We start from the raw sequence: 19,463 nt of genomic DNA, 5'->3' as shown, positions 1-19,463 counted from the left end.
AATTTTATAAATCATTTCCTGAATTACTCTTGCATTTGGGAAACTCCTGAAATCTTGCTTTATCTTCCCTTTTCAAGCCTGTAATCGTATTTTACATCTGATATGGCTTCTCTGACCCATAATTCTTAGAAAGGATCAGCACTTGCCTACAGATGCAATTGCTCTTTCTGCTCCTTTGAATTTCCATTTTTCTTTTTTTTTTTTTTTTTTGAGATGGAGTCTCGCTCTGTCGCCCAGGCTGGAGTGCAGTGGTGCGATCTCGGCTCACTGCACGCTCCCCCTCCCGGGTTCACGCCATTCTCCTGCCTCAGCCTCCCGAGAAGCTGGGACTATAGGCGCCCACCACCACGCCTGGCTAATTTTTTTTGTATTTTTAGTAGAGACGGGGTTTCACTGTGTTAGCCAGGATGGTCTCGATCTGCTGACCTCGTGATCCTCCTGCCTCGGCCTCCCAAAGTGCTGGAATTACAGCGGCCGTGAGCCGCTGCACCCGGCCGAATTTCCATTTTTCTTAACAAAAATTAACCATCGTCCATTGTCTATCATTCATTTATTCAACAAGTAAGAATTGAGTGCTTACTGTTAGGTTTTGAAGGGAAGACGAGAGTTAAAAAAAGACACAGGGAGGGGGCAGCTCAAACAGCAGCACAGGTATATTGCAGACACCTGTGGAAGTTGGGGGCCAACTAACTTATGGCCAGACAGAGCTCACCGCCGCTTACAGGCTGGGGTACTTAATGGGTCTGAGCGGCAGAGATCTGGGCCATATAGCTGGCTGCCCGGCAGGATATTCATAAGATGTTCCCATGATGAGGCAGTTCTGGCCCTTATTCCTCCAGAACGTGGTGTTTCTTTGCACTTTCTCCCACAGAATATGATAGGGATGTTTCTTTAGTTGAGCCTTTGCCGGGTAGGGTATGATAAGAATGTTTCTTCCGTTGGGCCTTTGTCTGCCTTGTGGTCAGGTGGGTAGGCAAGATGTTTCTCACAGCCTGAATCTTGGTGAAATGTTTCACTTTGGCCAAGGTCTGCAAAATAGCAGTGGGGGGCGCTTACAAAATGTTACAGTTTGGAGTAACATTCTTGCCTCCTACTTTACTATAAAAGAAAGATGAGAGTTGTTAATTATATGGCTGCTTCCTGCTGAATAGGGGCACTGTAGTCAGGGTTTGGGTTTTGAAGTAGTGCGTGTCGTCTTCAGAGTTGTTTTCCTGGAGGCGCTGATACCGGACTTGGTGGAGAAGGATGGTATGAATGTGTTTCTAGGTGGCTGCCTGGACAAGGGAGTTCAGCCTTTGGGAGATAAAGCAGAATATAAAGGTGAGTACACAGGGGCAATTTTTAGTATTATGAGGGAAGAAAACTAAGGGCTCTAAGAAGGGGTTACCAAGGCATCCACTTTAGAAAGAATGACCCCTGCCACCAAGAGTTAGTAACTTGATGGATTTCTGCAGCCCTGTCATGGAGCCTTAGGGCCGTGTCATGAATAATGCTGGATTCATTAACATAAAAACAGCATTGGTTTTGGAAGTATACACATATGTCCCCCTTCTCAGCGATTAACAGGTCTAGAGCCCTTTGGTTTTGAAGGACGACTCCCACAAAGGAGTCTATATGCCTTTGGAGGCTTGTAATGAAAGTGTGCATGTCCTCTAGGGTATCATAGAAAACTGCAGAGATTTTGTTATATAGGGCAGTTAAGGGTGATATCCCTGCTCTTCCAGTGCCAAGTGCAGCAGAGATGCTTAATCCTGTTACCAGAGGAATGAGATGTAGAGCCCGCTTAGTGCATGTAGAGGAAGATGAGACAGAAGCTGCTAAAGGAACCTGGATGCTCTGGTTGTTTGGTAGGATGTTAATGTTTGGGGACTGAAATACTAGGGTGCCTGTTCCTGACCAATTGGCCAGTAGGCAGAGATAAGAGTTTGTTTCACACAGAAAAGACTTGGGGTGGACAGGGAAAAGTTGTAAGTGAAGGTAGTGAGCCATGAGAAGGAGGGGTTGAATCCTGAATAAACTTTTTGTTCCAACTTTCTGTTTTTCCAAGTTGAATAGTTGGTAGCAAGGGTTGTCCCTGTGAGGGCCTGATAGGGAATATTGGTGGGGAAGGAGGTGAAGGCTTTTTGGTTTTGGAGAGAGAGAAAGAGATGGGTTTTGGTAACTAATAGCCATTGTGGTTCTGACAGGGCAGAAGGATAAAGTTGCAGTTGAGGGAATCATGTGCATTTTTTTTTTCCAGGAAGCACACTTGAGTTTGATACATGGAGAGCTGCACCAGCAGAGAGGGGCAGGGTTGGTAAGGAGGTGTTTTATGAAATCCAGCTTGAAACATGTTTCGTTTAGAGGCCATGAAGTAAAGGAGGGCGACATCCCAGTGTGTGACAGTGTGGGTTTATTTGATGGATTGGGGGAAAGGTGTTTAGCTGAGCAAGATTATAAACAGGTTTTGGGAATGGATTGGCTGAGTAGGTGAGATGCAGGTTTATTTTGGACCAGGTTTATGTGGTTAGGTTAACAGGAAGGGCTGTGATTTGCTGGATTTATGTGGACAAATAAATTTAACCGTTGGAAGAAAGAGGGAAGTGTAACTGATTAAAAGATAATGTGTGAGGTTGACAAAGGGGCCCCAACTGCCAAAGGTTGGGGTCGGGGACTTAGAGTATCCAACAGACAAAGAAGACAAAAAGAAAAAATAAAAACAAAAACAGAGATTTGAGTAGGAGTGATATCCTGGAAGGTGTCCTGCAGCCATAGCTCCTGGATTAATGTGAGGAACTGGAGTGGTCCATCCAGGGACACGGGAGGGAATACTGGGAAAGATTTGAAACAAACTATGAGATAAAAGATTTAAAATTGGAGGCAGAGAATGTCATGGACCAGGGCCTTCTGGATCAGCAACTTCTGGAATTTTTGTAAGTGCAGCAAGTCAGTCCTGTGAGGGAGGAAGAATAATTTGGGGATGAGGAAATTTCTGAAAGTGGAATTGGTGGTCTTTTTAGTTTGGAATGGTGTATCCAGTATGGATAGGATGTTAGCTTTGCCGCCATGAGAGTAGTTAGGATTACCTGGTGAGGACCCATCCACTTTGGTTGGAGAGAGGAGGAGGAGGAGTCTGTGATTCAGACCTAGTCCCCTGGTTGTAGGGACAGGGAGGAGTGTCTGGAGGATGGGCTTTCAGGCTGGGGCAAGTAAGCATTTGCACACTGTCTTATTAGATGTTGAGTGAGGTGTAATGCCAGCCAAGTATCCCATATAGAAGGGGGAGGAGATGAAGGAAGATCCTGGAGGATAAAGGGGCATCTGTACATGAGTTCAAATGGGCTTAGGCTGAGGGGCTTGTGGGGAATGGCTCACAAATGCATGAGGGCCAATGGGAGAAGTGAAGTCCAGGTCATCTTAACCTCGAGGGAGAGTTTGGTTAGTTGTTGTTTCAGAAGGGCATTGGCCTGTTCAATCTTACTGGAAGATTGGGGGTTACAGGGAATATGGAAAGCCCATTTAATGTTTAGAGCCTTTGCCAGCTGTTGGTTAACCTGTGAAATAAATGTTGGCCCATTTTCTGACTGGATGGTAGAGGGGAGTTCAAACTGGGGGATAGTATGAGTGAGGAGAATAGAAGTGACAGTGTGTGCCTTTTTGGTGGTGGTAGGAAAAGCTTTTATCCAGAGAATGTATTTACTACTGTCACAAGGTATTGGACTCTTTTTATGGGGGGGCATGTGGGTGAAGTCGATTTGCCAGTCCTGCCCTGACAGGTGTCCTCAGGCCTGGTGTGCAGGAAAGGAGGTGATTTGATAGCTTCCTGAGGGGAAGTTTGAGTGCAAAGGGAACATGCCTTAGAAATATTTTTGAGATTAGCAGCCATGGTGGGAGAATGTATATAACCTTTTAAGAGATGGAGTAGTGGGCAGTAACCAGCATAAAAATTGTTGTGCACTTATAAAAGTACAGAAGTTTTTTGTGACTTGAGTAAGACAATTTTATTATTGAGGTAGAACCATTTTAATTCCTGAATGGTGCCAGCCTAGGTGACTGAGATTTGTTCCTCTTGGGTATATATAGGGTGTATGTTGGGAAAAATGGGCAATAATGATTTTTTAAGGGCTGCCTGCTGGGCCGCCGAACTTGCTAAAAACTTTCCCTTGTTTATGGCATTTGTAGCCTTTTAGTGTCCTTTACAATGGATAATGGCAGCCTGTGATGGTAGTTTAGCTGCCTCCAGCAGCTTGTATATGAGTTTGCCATTTCCTATGGGGGTTCTTTTTGTAGCTAGAAAAACCCTTTCCAGCTAGCTTAAGGAGTGAGAGTGTAGGATGTGGTATGTATATTTGGAATTCAGGTAAATGTTAATTCTCTTTCCCTTTGCTAGGGTGAGGGCCATGGTTAGAAAAACTAGCTTCACCTGTTGAGGGGTAGTATGAGGCGGGAGAGCATTGGATTTTAGGAGTTTGTTTTTGGCAATGATGAGTTTGTTTTTGGCAGCTGCTGGACATGGCTCCCTAAAAGAGCTTCTGTTAATGAACCATGTAGGGGTTCCCTGCAAAGGGGCTTCCAAAATGTGTTGGAAGTGGGAAGAGAGGGAGTCTAAGAGGTCCAGGCAGGAGTGAGAGAGAACTCAGAGTTGGAGGTGTTTACAGGGAGAAGGGTGGCCAGGTTGAGAGCTTTACATTTCTGGAAAGTGATTTAGAGAGTTTCCTATGAATAAGGCATGTACCTGCTGTAAGCAGGATGGTGAGAGGGATAGAAGAGAATGATGGCTTATGAGGTTCTATAGGTTATGGGAAGATGCATTACACATAGTAATGTGTTGTTAGAAAGTGAGTTTCTGTGCCTCTGAGGCCAGCAATGTGGCCACACCTAAGATTTTTAGGCACAGTGGCCAGCCTTGAATGAGAGTCCGGTTGTTTTGAGAGGTATGTAATGGCTTGTGGGGCATTGCTGTATGTTTGGTAGTCCATAAGCAAGGCCTTGGTCAGAATGTACATACAGAGTAAAGGGGTTGGTGGGGTTGGGCAGTCCCAGTGCTGGGGCCATTAAAAAGGAATTTTTTTAGTTTTTTAAAGTGGGAGTTGATGGGGCAAGCTGGGTTCAGGGATTTTAGGATGGGCCCATGTGAGGCCGTGTAGAACAGCTTGGCCAGCAAGCCAAACTTGGGAATCTACAGCTGGAAGTATCCCACAAGACCCAAGAAGGAGAGGAGGTCCTCCTTTGTGTGGGAAAGAGGAATATCCCAATTTAGCTCATTTCACTGGGTTGAGAAGGCCTGAGAATTAGGCGATAGAGCAAGCCCAAGGTAAGTGACCTGGGTTTGGGCTACCTGAGCCTTTGTGGGTGAGACCCGATATCCTTGACTATGGAGGAAATTTAAAAGCTGAGTGGTGTGTTCAAAGGACAGGTTAAGGGAGGGGCTACAGAGAAGGAGGTTATTGACCTATTAGAGGAGGGTGCTAGGAATAAGGGGAAGTTCAGCTAGATTCTTGGTGAGGGCCTGTCTGAATAGGTGGGGACTATCCTGGAACCCCTGTGGGAGTATGATCCATGTTAGTTGGGAGGATGTGTATTAGGATTTGACCAAGTGAAAGCAAAAAGACTTTGGGAAGCATAATTTAAGGGAATAGTGAAAAACGTGTCCTTTAGATCCAATACAGAGAAGTGTGTGGTAGATGAGGGAATATGGGAGAGTAGAGTGTATGATTGGGACCACCAGATAGATAGGCCTAGTTAACAACTCAGAGATCCTGGACCAAGAGGTAAGACCTGTCTGTCTTATTGACCACTAGGATAGGGGTGTTGTGGGGAGAGGTGACAGGCTTGAGAATTCGAGCTTATAAAAGTTTACAGATAATAGGTTTGAGGTCCCTAAGGCCGGCTGGGTTAAGGGGATTTTGAGACTGACAAAGGAAAATGGAGGGGTTTTGGAGGGTTATTGTGACTGGGATGTGATGTGTGGCTATTGTGGGTTTAGAAACGTTTCGAACTTCAGGATTAACAAAAGGTAACAGGGTGGATAATGAGGAGGAGGGGAAGGAGAGGGAAGCATCTGGGCGGCACAGTAAAATAAAAGGGATGGAATTGTAGGAGGCAAATTGTATGGAGACCTGGGATTTACTTTGTATGTCCTGCCCCAAGATAGGGTAGGACACTGAGGGATAATCAGGAATGGGTGGGTGAAGGGGGTGTTGAATAGGTTGCATAATAGAGAACCAGTCTGTTTGTGCCTAGAGGGGATTCCATTGACTCCCACAAATAGAGATAGAAGAACTGAGGAGGGGTCCAGAATATTCTGGTAAAACTGAGTAATTAGCCGCATATTTAACAGGAAAAGCATAAGCTTACCAGATACTGACAGTGTTACCCTGGGTTCCAAGGCAGTGATGGCAGTGGGGGGAGTGGATTCCAGGCCCCATCAGTCTTCAGTTAGAGGTGGTGAAACGGGATGAAGAGTTTTGCTGAGCACAGTCCAGTGACCAGTGTTCCTTGATACCACAGATGGGGCAAGGTTTTGAGGGTGTCCTGGGATTAGGGCAGGCTTTTGCCTAGTGACCCTGTTGGCCATACTTCAAACAGGCTTCTGGTGGAGTTTGTTGCGAGGTTGAGGATTTTTGTATGCATTGGGAACCCTGTTGAACGGCAGCTGCCAGCATCTGGTGTTTAGCTTGGTCCCTTTTTAGCTTTTGGGTTTGCAGTTTTTCCTCTGTATTGTTAAAGACCTTAAAGGCCACTTTGATTAAGTCTCTTTGGGAGATTTGAGGGTCATCCTCCAGTTTTTAAAGTTTTATTTATTTATTTATTTCTGGGGCTGACTGGGAAATTAAGTGTAAATGAAGGTAGATTCTGCCCTTACTGGTATTAGGGCTTAAGGTGGTATATTTAGTCATGGCCTCTGAAAGGCAGGAGAGGAAAAGAGCAGGGGCAGCTTTGTTCATGCCAGCTAGGGGGCATGATATTATGTGGCCCTGTTTCTGTCTGTCTGCAGAAGTTGCCTGATAATCCCAGTTGGAATTAGTTCTGGGGACAGCTAGGGTCCCTACTGGGTTATGGGCAGCATCTTGTTGGTGGAGGGTGTTTGCATGGGCCTGGGCAGCTGTCCAGATGCGTTCCCTGTGCTCCGGGGTGACGGTGGAGGACAGCATGACATATGTCATGACAAGTAAGGTCATAAGATTGAGTGATATTTAGAAATTCCTTGCAGGAGGTGGAATTTGTGGGGAAAAAGCCGAGCTTCTTTTCAAGCTGGGAGAGGCTGGCTAGGGAGAAGGAAACATGAACTCAGATTGTGCCTTAGGCCCCCATGACCTCCCACAACAGGAGGACTTTGGAGGACCTTTGGGCATGTGCCTGGTTTTTGGCAAAAGGGGGTTGAGTGTGAGACCTGGTATGCAGTGGAGAAGGAGGGGGCGAAGGGCAACAATAAGGGAGTAGAGGAGCCACAGCTGAATGAGAAGGAGGAGGGGTGGGATGGATACAGAGGGAGGGGGTTTGTTAGCCAGGTTGAAATTAGAGAAGGAAGCCTTGTCTGGAGGAGGAGGTGCTTTTGCAGGATATTTGTTGAGGAGGAGGATTTGAATAGGTGAACAGGGTTGGCAGAGAGACAACCACAAACAGAGATAAGCAAAGCACTTCAGATCATTTACCATTGCACAGGAGGAAGTTTTTTACATTATGTTGAATTTGGAAATTGAATATTTTGTTGTTTGGCCATTGACTATTATTGTCCAGTTTACATTGAAGCTAGGCCACATTACAGAGGAAGGTACAGAGGCAAGTAAGGTGCTGAGTTTTAAGAGTCCACCAAGCCCTGGGCTCATAGGTCCTGCAGGAGACATACGAGAGGAGTGAATAAGGCATTCGGTTTTAATGGAGTTCGCCAAGCCCTGGGTTTGGAGGTTCCAGATGAGACATCCAGAGTGGTGTCTCGAGGAGGTTTTGAAGAGCCTTGCCCCATACTGGTGGCCAGAAGGGTGAGAAACTTAGAGGTGGGGAGCGAGTACCCCAATTCCTCCTGTTAGAAGGGAAGTGGGAGAACCAGAGCATCCCTGCAGCTCTTCGTGTTTCCCTGGAGACTGGAGTGGCCGGAGTGGCGAACATCGTGAGGGCGTCCCCTGAGAAGGCAGGCCACGGTCACCTGATGACCAGAGAGAACTCTCACCCAGCACTGGGATTTTCTGTCAACAGGCAGGAATATGTGAGTAATCAGCACAGGAGGAGAAGGAAGACTCACCCACTAATTGGAGACCAGTTTGGGTTGTGATGTCCAGCAATGGGGGTGATCCTTGTTGGAGCTGCCCAGAAAGGGGAAGGAAGGAAAAAGAAGATGGAGAGTTTGATCAGGATCTGGAGGTTAGCCCAGGGCTGGAGAAGAAGAGAGAACAAGGGAATGGGGCTGGGAACAGGGAGTTCCCTCAGGACCTGGAGGCAGGCCCGGGGCCAGTTTTTGCTGCTTGCTGCTTTCCAGGTAGCAAGAGAAGACTTATGCGTTAGAACCCAATCCCCATCCCTGGTTTTGGCACCAAAATGTTAGGTTTTAAAGGGAAGGCGAGGGTTAAAGAAAGACACACACAGGGCGGCTCAAACAGCAATACAAGTATATTGCAGACACCTATGGAAGTGGGAGACCAGCTTAATGCCAGAGCCCACCTCCACTTACAGGCTGGGGTACTTAAAGGTTTGAGCGGGAGGGGTCTGGGCCATATGGCTTGCTGCTCAGCAGGATATTGATAAGATGTTCCCATGATGAGGCAGTTCTGGCCCTTTTTCTGGTGGAACATGGTGTTTCTTTGCACTTTCTCCCAACAGAATATGATAGGGATATTTCTTTAGTTGGGCCTTTGTCTGACTTGTAGGCAGGTGTTAGGCAGGATGTTTCTCACAGCCAGAACCCCCATGAATGTTTCACTTTGACCAAGGTCTGCAAAATAGTGGGTGGTTTACAAAATGGTGCAGTTCGGACTAACACTTATTATGTGCCAGGCACTGATCTAAGTGTTAAGAATACAGTGGAGAACAAGACAGAGAGGGAGCCTGCTCTCATGAAACTGACATTCTAAGATGGAGATAAATTCAAATCAAGTAAACATAGCAGATAAGATGATTTTAAAGAGTGGTAAGCTTTATAAATCAAAGCAAACATGAAAGGAAATGACTGACAAGTATTTTTCTAGATTAATTGGGTAGTCGAGGAAATCCTCTGAATAGAGGACATTTGACCTGAGTCTTGATGTTCAGTGGCCAGCCCATCCTGCTGGCTTGGGATAGGTTTCTCAAAAGAAACCCACCCAAATCTCACATAGAAATGTCATCTCCAGTGCTGGAGGTGGGGCCTGGTGGGAGGTCATTGGATCATGGGAATGGTTTCTCGTGGTTTAGCACTATCCTCCCTTGGTGCTATCATCACGATAGTGAGTTCTTTTGATATCTGGTTGTTTTAAAGTGTGTGGCACCTTCCCTGTCTCTGCCTTCTTCCTGCTCCAGCCATGTGAATTGCCAGCTCCCCCTTCACCTTCTGCCATGATTGTAAGTTTCCTAAGGCCTCCCCAGAAGCTGAGCAGATGCCAGCATCATGCTTCCTGCACAGCCTGCAGAACCATAAGCCAATTAAACATCTTTTCTTTATAAATTACCCAGTCTCAGGTATTTCTTTATAGGAATGTGAGAATGGACTAATGCAGAGGGATATATGTGTATATATATATACATATATGTATGTATATATATATATCTTCATTGAAAATGAAAATGACAATAGACATAATACGTATAAACATAATAGCAGAAGCATTGGTGAAAAAGACAATTTTTCATAAAAATGAAATTACAATGAATTATTATGAAAAGAAGAAATAAAAAGGTGCCTCATTTGTCATTTTTAAATTATTATAACAATATAAACAATATCTCATCATTGTAGCAAATCTGAAAAAGGAAAAGACAAATATATTTTTTGAATCACACCTAATCCCACCACTCAGGAACAACCACTGAGAATATTTTGATATCCTTCCATCTAAATTTTTCAATTCTGATTATATTTTTACATAGCTGAATTAATATATATCATTTAAAAATTATATAAATTTTAATATCTGATTTTTTCTCATTATAAAGGAAATTATGTTTGTTGCTGCAAAATTCTAAGCTTACATAAAATTGGATAAAAGGTAAAATAAAAGAAACTCAGGAACGCATCACTCAGAGATTTCTATGACAGCAATTTTCTTATTTCCTTATGATATTTCATGAATGTGCATGTGTGTGTGTTTATGTGGATGTTTGTGTTTGTGTTTAATCTACTAGCTATTATATAATATACCCTAATTTTAGGCAGTTACAGTAGGAATATTCAGAAATCTTTATTGGATCATGATATAAAGAAGAGCTTAGTAGAAAAAAAATTGCTTGGCAGGGAGCAGTGACTCATGCCTGTAATCCCAGCACTTTGGGAGGCCAAGGCAGGTGGATCACTTGAGGTCAGGAGTTCGAGACCAGCCTGGCCAACATGGTGAAAACCATTTCTACTAAAAATACAAAAAATTAGCTGGGCGTGGTGGTGGGTGCCTGTAATCCTAGCTATTTGGGAGGCTGAGGCAGGAGAATCGCTTGAACCTGGGAGAAGGAGGCTTCAGTAAACTGAGATCGAGCCACTGAACTCCAGCCTGGTTGACAGACCGAGACTCCATCTCAAAAAAAAAATAAAAAAATTAAAATAATTGCTGTTATTGTGTATTTTCTTAGTCTTTACTGATTAAAATCTTCTATATAAGATACAAAAAAATAAACAAGAAAAACACTACTCTAGTTGCTTGGCAAGTTGCACAAATTGTGTGGCTGTAGACACCTCTACTGTTACGGAGTTGTGATAGCCATTAGTGCCAACCGCCAAATATTTTCTGTTCTTTGCCTTTCAGGTACATGGTAGGTTCACACTTTCTTTCCTCTTTTCTTTTCTTTTTGTGGTCTTGCCACTAATTCTGGCCAATGAATTGTGGAGAGAAGTGGTACACATCATTTCTGAGGACAATTCATTTAGTTGCCAGTACCAAACCCTCCAGGGTTCTCTTTCCCTCTCCATGAGGCTGGAACATCTGCTATGTTCCAGGTGATGGCTGCTCTAACTGCCTGGGTCCTGTGGTATGGACGTGTGAAGCATAGGCCCTAGACATCCTGTGATGGGCATGGCAGTATGTGTGAGAAATAAACCTTTCTTGTTTTAAGGCACTGAGATTTTGGCTTTGTTTGCTACTGTGGCATAACATAGTCTATACTAACTAATACCTAAATTGGTACTGAGAAGTGGGGAGTTGCCATTAAAAAAATCCAAAATATATGGCTTTGGCTTTGGGCTAGACAGCCTGTTGTGAGAAACATGGAAGGATGATGCTCCATATTAAGCAATGGCAATGCTTTTGATAAAATAATCACCTGTATTCAGTGGTGTGCTAGAGCTGGTTTATGCCCAAGACAGCTAATTGTGAGTATCTCTTCCCAACTCCAAGTTTTATGATGTGATGTTGTTAACTTGGATCCATCATAGTAGAAGAATTTATACCACTGAAATTGGGAGCACCATAAATCATGGAGTTTTTGCTTTTGTTTTCCTGGAGAGCTGGCTATTAAACATTTACCACCACACATTGACTGCAATAATTTATAAAGCAGATCCTGCACCTGATGAACTTGTATTTCTGAGGGACAAATTGGAGCATTAGCAATGTGTCCCAGCTGCTGTTTGTTGCACTTTGCAAAGTATTAAAAGGAAAAGATGGGCTCAGAATAGAACTGGTTCAGCTGTGAGCAGGAATAACAGAGAATAGAGAGAAACCACAAATTTAGGGACCCATAGAGTTGGAAGAGGCAAGTGTTTCTCAGTCCTGAAGAGGAAAAAATAAAATGGAGACACATTCTGAGAAACAATGCTTAGATAAAACTCAGTCTAAAAGTACAAAAACAAGGAAATGCCCTTACACTTATTGTTAAAAGTCTTTAGATAAAGATGAAACCCAATAAATCCCTTCAATTGTTCAAAATTGCTCAAGAAAAAAAAAGAAAAAAGCCTGAAGTCTGTCACTCCCTCCAAGTCAAAAATATATATGTACATATGCATATACTCACATACTGTGAGTATTTCTATGGACAAATAGACTAGAAGCAAATAAGTAAGAAGCCTGCTAAGTTTTTCAAACACTTATAATCCCAAATAAATTAGAGGTATGTGGAGAAGGAGGCAAAGAAGGAAAAGGAGGAGGAGGAGAAGGAGGGGGAGGAGAAAATATTGAAACTTCAAGACTTAAAATGACTTTTGGATTTCTAACTTCCTATGCAAAAGAAAACAACCGATAAGCAGCTTAAACAAAGGGAAAGCATATTCTCTAATCCCCATTCTAGACACAGTCAAAGAGAATAATTGGAAAGGAAGAACCTCAAAGAGAATAGAACTAAGAGCTACAAAGAACAATGGACTGGGGAGCTTCTCCTAGCAGAATCAGAACTGAGAAAAAGAATATTTGTTATCCTCAGAATAGCAGGCCCTTGAAAATTATCCCTAGTAGAATTTACAGATTGCTATGAATCAGTAACTACTGTGAATCTTCCTTACTTTCCACTTCCAAACAAGAATGTTTACTTTATTTATCCTGCTCAATCATTGTATAATAGGTTGGGAGAAATAGATTAATTATTCTTTTTAGTTCACAGATCTATGGATAGCAGGAGCCACATCTGGACCTAATAAAGAAGTCACTGTGGCTCTGCTTTCAACTCTGCAATTTAGAAACCACCATGAATTATCAAAAATCCTAGACTCTGATTTGATGTTATGAATGGATAAAACTTTTCTATTTTCTCCAATGGGAAGACAGAGAGTATATGTTGCTTGCAAGAAAGAATAAAGCAAATATTTGGAACCAAATAGGTAGATTGTGATTGTCTTGAGTGAATTCCATAGATTTCTAGTTTCCCACTGTCCACTCACAAGTAGAATTATATGCCTGGCTTTCATCTGGTTGGATTAGGCTATAAAACTCGATCTGGCAAATAAGTTGTAAATAAAAGTAACACGAATCACTTCTGGGTCAGAACACTTAAGTGCCTAGACATGACCATCCAAAGGTAATTTTTCCCTCTTCCAGGATGGCTGGCAATGTCCCAGTAGTGACTGTTTTACCAGCCTAGATCCTGAAATAGGATCTTTTCTTGCAAAGTCCCCCTTGCCCACCCAAGATGGACATGTGGTATGAGTGAGAAATAAAACTCTGTAATTTTAACCTGCTGAAAATTAGGGATTATTTTTGACTGTAACATAAATTAACATGTCCTTACTGATATATTTTGAATTAAATTATCCTCCAATAGTATCCTAAATTTGTAAAACCTCTGGCTATTTTAACAAATGTTTTACTAGCTTTTCATCCAAAAAGTGATGAGATTTCACCTAAATTGTGTTACAACAGATATAGCTAAAAAAAAAAATACATTTCCTAGTGTTATAAAACATGAGGTTGTAGAAGAGGATCAGTTAAGCGAAACACAGGAGCGTCAAGCTTTGCCCAAGAAGATGATATTAAAATGTGTCCTTGCAATCCTTCCTCAGATCAACCATCTCAACTGTTCTCTTCTTATGACTACTCCTATGTCAAGAACTATAATATTAAGAACAAGAATTTTTAAGTTATTCTTTTGTTACCTATAGTAGATCATTTTCAAAACTATGTTCTTTCTAAATTTTCTTTCCTTTTCCTTGCTTTGTATTATCTACATATAAATGATACGGATTATTTCTTGTCTTAAGTAAGAAGAAAGAACCAATAATAGAAAAAGTGTATAGATGTCACTGGATTAGTTCACTGTTAATTTTTGTGTTCTTTGGTCAACCTGTCTTCTTAAATATTAATACTGAACATAATATATTCCTAAATATATTCAATTCCCAGGATGTAGCATGCTTTCATCCATACTGCCACTGGTTTTAATGAACAGAAGATGGAAATTCAGATTATGACACAGTATGATGTTCTAATTATGAAGTTCATGAAAAAAACTGTAATCTTCAGAAGGCACTGTTTTCAATCAATTCCTATCCTAAATGCAATCCATTATTTGTGAAAACTATACTTCCCAGAATATAAGAGATCATTGTTAGTTTCTTCCACATTCTGCCCTGTTATCTTCTCAAAGTTGCAGTCTTTTTTAAAAATATAGTAAAATGGTGCACGGGAATACAGAATTATGGGTGAATCAGATAAATGACAGTCTCAAACAGAATATCTTTATAATGGAGGAGCCAGTGCTCAGTTTTCTGGTAGTCACTGGTCCAGATTCTCTCTCCAGGGGCACATTTCAGAGTGGAAAACAAGTAGCTTCTAACATTCTTCAGATAGAAGGGGCTGCTCTGTTTCAGAAGCAAAGCATGTGGCAGACAAAATTATTTTCTTAATCTAGTTTTATGACAGATACTGTTGTTTGTTGACATAGTAGCCATATTCGCATTCTTCATTTCCAAAAGAACCATGACTGTGTGTGTGTGTGTGTGTGTGTGTTTGTGTACACATATGTGATAATGTGCCTATCCCTAGACTAATTATTGGTCACAAAAATTCTATTTATCTTTGAAAGTGATGGACCCACTTCTTTTTTTTAATACCTTAAGTTCTTGCGTACATGTGCAGAATGTGTAGTTTTTTTACATAGGTATATATGTACCATGATGGTTTGCTGCACGCATCAACCCGTCACCTACATTAGGTATTTCTTCTAATGCTATCCTTCCCCTAGCCACCCACCTCCCTACACGCCCCAGTATGTGATGTTTCCCTCCCTGTGTCCATGTGTTCTCATTGTTCAACTCCCACCTATGAGTGAGAACATGCGGTGTTTGGTTTTCTGTCCTTGTGACAGTTTGCTGAGAATGATGGTTTCCAGCGTCATCCATGTCCCTACAAAAGACATGAACTCATCATTTTTATGGCTGCATAGTATTCCATGGTGTATATGTTCCACATTTCCTTAATCCAGTCTATCATTGATGGACATTTGGGTTGGTTCCAAGTCTTTGCTATTGTGAATAGTGCCTCAATAAACATACATGTGCAAGTGTCTTTATAGTACCATGGTTTATAATCCTTTGGGTATATACCCAGTAATGGGATGGCTGGGTCAAATGGTATTTCTAGTTCTAGATCCTTGAGGAATCACCACACTGTCTTCCACAATGGTTGAACTAGTTTACAGTCCCACCAACAGTGTAAAAGTGTTCCTATTTCTCCACATCCTGTCCAGCAACTGTAGTTTCCTGACTTTTTAATGATAGCCATTCTAACTGGCATGAGATGTTATCTCATTGTGATTTTGATTTGCATTTCTCTGATGGCCAGTGATGATGAGCATTTTTTCATGTGTCTGTTGGCTGCATAAACGTCTTCTTTTGAGAAGTGTCTGTTCATATCCTTTGCCCAATTTTTGATGGGGTTGTTTGATTTTTTTCTTGTAAATTTGTTTAAGTTCTTTGTAGATTCTGGATATTAGCCCTTTGTCAGATGGGTAGATTGCAAAAATTTTCTCCCATTCTGTAGGTTGCCTGTTCACTCTGATGATAGTTGCTCTTGCTATGCAGAGGCTCTTTCGTTTAATTAGATCCCATTTGTCAATTTTGTCTTTTGTTGCCATTGCTGTTGGTGTTTAAGACATGAAGTCTTTGCCCATTCCTATGTCCTGAATGGTATTGTCCAGGTTTTCTTCTAGGATTTTATGGTTTCAGGTCTTAAGTTTAAGTCTTTAATCCATCTTGAGTTTATTTTTGTATAAGGTGTAAGAAAGGGGTCCAGTTTCAGCTTTCTGCATATGGCTAACCAATTTTCCCAACACCATTTATTAAATAGGGAATCTTTTCCCCATTGCTTGCTTGTATCAGGTTTGTCAAAGATCAGATGGCTGAAGATGTGTGGTATTATTTCTGAGGCCTCTGTTCTGTTCCATTGGTCTGTATATCTGTTTTGGTACCAGTACCATGCTATTTTGGTTACTGTAGCCTTGTAGTGTAGTTTGAAGTCAGGTAGTATGATGCCTGGAGCTTTGTTCTTTTTGCTTAGGATTGTCTTGGCTATGCGGGCTCTTTTTTCCTTCCATATGAAGTTTAAAATAATTTTTTCCAGTTCTTTCAAGAAATTCAATGGTAGCTTGATGTGGATAGTATTGAATCTATAAATTACTTTGGGCACTATGACCATTTTCACGATATTGATTCTTCCTATCCATGAGCATGGAATGTTTTTCCATTTGTTTGTGTCCTCTCTATTTCCTTGAGCAGTGGTTTGTAGTTCTCCTTGAAGAGGTCCTTCACATCCCTTGTAAGTTAGATTCCTAGATATTTTATTCTCCTAGTGGCAATTGTGAATGGGAGTTCACTCATGATTTGGCTCTCTGTTTGTCTGTTATTGGTGTAGAGGAATGCTTGTGATTTTTGCACATTGATTTTGTGTCCTGAGACTTTGCTGAAGTTGCTTATTAGCTTAAGGAGACTTTGGGCTGAGATGATGGGGTTTTCTAAATATACAATCATGTCATCTGTAAACACAGATAATTTGACTTCCTTTCTTCCTATTTGAATACCTTTTATTTCTTTCTCTTGCCTGATTGCCCTGGCCAGAACGTCCAATACTATGTTGAATAGGAATGGCGAGAGAGGGCATCCTTGTCTTGTGCCAGTTTTCAAAGGGAATGCTTCCAGTTTTTGCCCATTCAGTATGATATTGGCTGTGGGCTCATCATAAATATCTCATATTATTTTGAGATATGTTCCACTGATACCTAGTTTATTGAGAGTTTTTAGCATGAAGTGGTGTTGAATGTTGTCAAAGGCCTTTTCTGCATTTATTGAGATAATCATGTGGTTTTGGTCATTGGTTCTGTTTATGTGATGGATTACATTTATTGATTTGCGTATGTTGAACCACCCTTGCATCCCAGGGATGAATGATGCCAACTTGATCGTGGTGTATAAGCTTTTTGATGTGCTGCTGGATTCAGTTTGCCAGTATTTTATTGCAGATTTTCACATCGATGTCCATCAGGGATATTGGCCTGAAATTTTCTTTTTTTATTGTGTCTCTACCAGGTTTTGGTATCAGGATGATGCATGCTTCATAAAATGAGTTAGGGAGGATTCTCTCTTTTTCTATTGATTGGAATAGTTTCAGAAGGAATGGTACCAGCTCCTCTTTGTACCTCTGGTAGAATTCAGCTGTGAATCTGTCTGGTCCTGGACTTTTTTTGGTTGGTAGGCTATTAATTACAGCCTCAATTTCAGAATTTCTTATTGGTCTATTCAGGGATTTGACTTCTTCCTGGTTTAGACTTGGGATGGTGTATGTGTCCAGAAATTTATCCATTTCTTCTAGATTTTCTAGTTTGTTTCCATAGAGGTATTTATAGTATTCTCTGAAGGTAGCTTGTATTTCTGTGGGATCAGTGGTGATATCCCATATGTCATTTTTTAGTGTGTCTATTTGATTCTTCTCTCTTTTCTTCTTTACTAGTCTGGCTAGCAGTCTATATATTTTGTTGACCTTTACAAAAAACCAGATCCTAGATTAATTGATTTTTTGAACGGTTTTTCATGTCTCTACCTCCTTCAGTTCTGCTCTGATCTTAGTTATTTCTTGTCTTCTGCCAGCTTTTGAATTTGTTTGCTGTTGCTTCTCTAGTTCTTTTAATTTTGATGTTAGGGTGTCAATTTTAGATCTTTCCTGTTTTCTCTTGTGGTCATTTAGTGCTATAAGTTTCCCTCTACAGACTGCTTTAAGTGTGTCCCAGAGATTCTGGTATGTTTGTATCTTCGTTCTCATTGGTTTCAAAGAACATCTTTATTTCTGCCTTCTTTTCATTATTTACCCGGTAGTCATTCAGGAGCAGGTTGTTCAGTTTCCATGTAGTTGTGTGGTTTTGAGTGAGTTTCTTAATCCCAAGTTCTAATTTGATTGCACTGTGGTCTGAGAGACTGTTATGATTTCCATTGTTTTACATTTGCTGAGGACTGTTTTACTTCCAATTATGTGGCCAATTTTAGAATAAGTGTGATGTGGTGCTGAGAAGAATGTATATTCTGCTGATTTGGGGTGGAGAGTTCCATAGATGTCTATTAGGTCTGCTTGTTCCAGAGCTGAGTTCAAGTCCTGAATATCCTTGCTAATTTTCTGTCTCATTGATCTGTCTAATATTGACAGTGGGGTGTTAAGCTCTCCTGCTATGATTGTGAGGGTGGCTCAGTCTCTTTGTAGGTCCCTTAGAACTTGCTTTATGAATCTGGGTGCTCCTGCATTGGGTGCATATATATTTAGGAGAGTTGGCTCTTCTTGTTGCATTGATCCCTTTACCATTATGTAATAGCCTTGTCTCTTTTAATCTTTGTTGGTTGAAAGTCTGTTTTATCAGAAATTAGGATTGCAACTCCTGCTTTTTTTTGCTTTCCATTTGCTTGGTAAATATTCCACCATCCCTTTATTTTGAGCCTATGTGTGTCTTTGCAAGTGAGATGGGTCTCCTGAACACAGCACACTGATGGGTTTTGACTCTTTATCCAATTTGCCAGTCTGTGTCTTTTAATTGGAGCATTTAGCCCATTTACATTTAAGGTAAATATTGTTATGTGTGAATTTGATCCTGTCATTATGATGCTAGCTGGTTATTTTGCCCATTAGTTGATGCAGTTTCTTCATATTGTCAATGGTCTTTACAATTTGGTATGTTTTTGCAGTGGCTGGTACTGGTTGTTCCTTTCCATGTTTAGTGCGTCCTTCAGGAGCTCTTGTAAGGCAGGCCTGGTGGTGACAAAATCTCTCAGCATTTGCTTGTCTGTAAGGATTTTATTTCTCCTTTGCTTATGAAGCTTAGTTTCGCTGGATATGAAATTCTGGGTTGAAAAATCTTTTCTTTAAGAATGTTGAATATTGTCCCCCACTCTCTTCTGGCTTGTAGGGTTTCTGCCGAGAGATCTGCTGTTAGTCTGATGGGTTTCCCTTTGTGGGTAACCCAACCTTTCTCTCTGGCTGCCCTTAACATTTTTTCCTTCATTTCAACCTTGGTGAAACTGACAATTATGTGTCTTGGGGTTGCTCTTCTCAAGGAGTATCTTTGTGGTGTTCTCTGTATTTCCTGAATTTGAATGTTGGCCTGCCTTCCTAGGTTGGAGAAGTTCTCCTCAATAATATCCTGAAGAGTGTTTTATAACTTGGTTCCATTCTCCCCATCACTTTCAGGTACACCAATGAAATGTAGATTTGGTCTTTTCGCATAGTCCTATATTGCTTTGGCTTTGTTCATTCCTTTTATTCTTTTTTCTCTAATCTTGTCTTCTAGCTTTATTTCATTAAGTTGATCTTCAATCTCTGATATCCTTTCTTCTGCTTGATCAACTCAGCTACTGATACTTGTGTATGCTTCATGAAGTTCTCATGCTGTGTTTTTCAGCTCCATCA

General features: G+C 41.4%; 1 long non-coding RNA gene across 1 annotated transcript in view; it reads left to right on the top strand.

Moving 5' to 3' along the window:
- Positions 1-1,172: 1,172 nt before the first annotated feature.
- LOC130540608 (uncharacterized) overlaps positions 1,173-19,463 on the top strand; it is a 63,261-nt gene continuing 44,970 nt past the window's right edge. The window contains exon 1 of the long non-coding RNA XR_008954603.1: positions 1,173-1,320. This is a non-coding gene — a long non-coding RNA (uncharacterized LOC130540608). The remainder of the gene's footprint in view (positions 1,321-19,463) is intronic.

Source organism: Pan paniscus, chromosome 9, assembly GCF_029289425.2.
Source record: "Pan paniscus chromosome 9, NHGRI_mPanPan1-v2.0_pri, whole genome shotgun sequence".
Classification (NCBI taxonomy): Eukaryota; Metazoa; Chordata; class Mammalia; order Primates; family Hominidae; genus Pan; species Pan paniscus.
This window is presented reverse-complemented; position numbering and strand designations above follow the sequence as displayed.